Here is a 243-nt window from a genome sequence, read left to right as displayed (position 1 = left end):
CGATAAAAGCACTTCGTTAGGCCGCGGTATTATGTTGAGTCAAAAATAATCCAAAGCGCGGTTGTGTTTGCAAATCATTTCGCGCGCTAAGTGTAAACTTGTTCAAGAGGCTTGTTGATATTCAACAGTCAATCAACCAATTGCATCACTGACTTTTTACAACAGACTTTTACATTAATTCTGTCTTGGTTAATTTCACTCCGTAGTAACCAGAAATTAATATATAATTGTCTAAAACAGTAA

The sequence above is a fragment of the Pocillopora verrucosa genome, chromosome 10 (assembly GCF_036669915.1).
Source record: "Pocillopora verrucosa isolate sample1 chromosome 10, ASM3666991v2, whole genome shotgun sequence".
NCBI classification, from domain to species: Eukaryota; Metazoa; Cnidaria; class Anthozoa; order Scleractinia; family Pocilloporidae; genus Pocillopora; species Pocillopora verrucosa.
This window is presented reverse-complemented; position numbering follows the sequence as displayed.